The following is a 2,694-nucleotide window of genomic DNA, read 5'->3' as shown; positions in this document are numbered from 1 at the left end:
GTTCAATTCCCAGCACCCACATGGCAGCTCACAACTATCTGAAGATCCAGTTGCAGGGGATCTGACACCTTCACACCAATGCACATAAAATAAAGCTAAATAAAGCATAAAAATAAAAAAATAAAAAATAAATAAAATCAGACCAAAGGGCAGACAATAGAGCTCAGCCGATAAAGGTGCTCGTCACACGTGCCCTGAAAATCTGAATTCAATTACAGACTGCATGTCAAAGTGGAAGGAGAAAACCGTCTCCACAAAACTGTCCTCGGCCTTCTACATGTGCACTGTGTCATGTGATGCACACACACACACAATAAACAAATGCCAAAGAGGTCCAAGGGTCTCCTGCAATGCCCAGTATGGTTGGAACTGAAACACAGTGCTCTGGGCTCATCTCTGCCCCTATTCACCATCTTGTCTTGGGGCAGTTACCCACATCAAAGCATCTGTACTCTGACTGTAAGAAAGAAACAGGCCTAGATCAGTGACTCCAACCCAGCTGGCCCAAGTGAATGTGCTAAACCCCAGGTGAGACCCAGGGGGTCAGAACATTCCCCAGATAGCCCTGTGCTCTGCATTCCTCTGGTCTGGCCTTCCAGATCTGGAATTTAAAGCCAACCTGAATTACACGAGACACTGTATATCAAAAGAGAAATGGCAGAGCAGGGTATTAGGAGGAGATGGCTCAGTGGTTGAGATTTCTGGATACTGGATGCTCTTCCAGAGACCCTGGTTGGGTTCCCAGCACCTACATAATGGCTCACCACAATCTGTAACTCCAGTTCTAGGGGATCTGACACCCTCTTCTGGCCTCTTTAGGTACTGCACAAGAGGGTGCACTAGATATGTTCAGGCAGGAACATTCACACAAAAGATATGGTCTGGTGAGTTCGAGACCAGCCTGGTCTACAACAGCTAGTTCCAGGACAGGCTCCAAAACCACAGAGAAACCCCGTCTCGAAAAACCAAAAAAAAAAAAAAAAAAAAGATATGGTCTGAAAGGGAGTGAGTGGAGAGAGGGAGGGGCAGAGGGACAGGTGGGAAGGAGAGAAGGAATAACAAGTTGCCTTGATTGCTGAAGGTACCCAGCTTACGTAGTAAAAAATAATAATAATGGAAGTAAGCACAAAAGAACCTACTTTTGGTAAGGTCTAGGTGAATTTGTCCCCTGGTGACTTCTAAGTACCAGCAGGACGTGAGGATATGCCACAGAGATAGCTGGAGAAAGGACACCTGTTAGAGCTGTCCGAGCTGAGTGCCGGGCACGCATGGAGGAAGGCACTTGGGCCTCCAGGTAAACCTGTCAGCAGCTCTAGAGGTTACCTGGCTTAGCAGTTTACCCGTGGTAGCTGTACTGCGCCAATAACCCTCTGCCCTCGATTCTGATGGGAATAGTTGTCTACAGGTCTTCTTGCTTTGTTTTTCAGCAACTTGGAGGTCACTCAAACGGGTTGAAACCACCGGTCCTCCCCCTAAGCCTGTGCAAGTGTCCAGTGGATGACCTTTGAATTTGGACCAAACCCAATACAGGGAAACTTTGGAATCTGATCACCCCTGTGCAGAACACCCATCATTTCACACTTTTCCCCCATTGCCTTCCCTACAGGTGAAGCCATCCTGTCTAGGGAAGGCAGGTTTGAGAGTGTGGGGCTCTGTCTCATATCTGGGCGCCCCATGAATAAGCTTTTTCTTTTTCCAAAACTCATAATTTCGGTGATTGGCATAACACACAGCGAATGAAGCAGGCCTTACTCAGTGACAATATGATCAGACAGAGAAGGGCAGAGAAGGGAAGGACCAACAAGGTGGCCTGTGTGCATAGTCCTAGTGTTTGAGAGGCATAGTCCAGAGGATCAGGTCCAAGGTCCTCCAGGACATAATGAATTCGAGGCAGCATGGGCTACATGAGGGGCTAGAGAGATGGCTCAGAGGTTAAGAGCACTGATTGTTCTTCCGGAGGTCCTGAGTTCAATTCCCAGCAACCACATGGTGGCTCACAATCATCTGTAATGAGATTTGGTGCCTTCTTCTGGCCTGCAGGCATACATGGAGGCTGAACACTGTATATATAATAAATAAATAAATCTTTTAAAAAAAAAGAGGCTCAGTCAATCTCAAAGCAAAAATCTCACTCTTGTAGACCAGGCTGGCCTTGAACTCACAGAGATCCGCCTGCCTCTGCCTCCCCAGTGCTGGGATTAAAGGCATGCACCACCACCGCCCGGCTATAATTCACTTTTTACTTTAAAAAAAAATTATTTATAGCCTTATTTTACATGCATTGGTGTGAGGGTGTCAGGTCCCCCTAGAACTGGAGTTACAGACAGTTGTGAGCTGCCATGTGGGTGCAAATTGAACCCGGGTCCTCTGGAAGAGCAGCCGGCGCTTTTAACTGCTGAGCCATCTCTCCAGCCTCAATAATTCACTTTTAAAAAACAGTTATTTTCCAGTCAAGAGTGGTCCCAAGCACTTGGGAGGCAGATCTTTGTGAGTTCAAAACCAGCCTAGTCTATAGAATAAATTCCAGAACAGCCAGGACTATATAGAGAGACCCTGTTTAAAACAAGAAAAGCACCCACTGGTCTCGCAGAAAACTTGAGCTGAGTTCCCAGTACTCACATCCATTAAGTTACAACAAGTTCACGATGACTCCAGATCCAGGGGATCAGACACCCTCTTCTGGCCCCTGTGGCC

The sequence above is a fragment of the Microtus ochrogaster genome, chromosome 10, assembly GCF_000317375.1.
Source record: "Microtus ochrogaster isolate Prairie Vole_2 chromosome 10, MicOch1.0, whole genome shotgun sequence".
Classification (NCBI taxonomy): Eukaryota; Metazoa; Chordata; class Mammalia; order Rodentia; family Cricetidae; genus Microtus; species Microtus ochrogaster.
Note: the sequence above shows the minus strand (reverse complement) of the source record.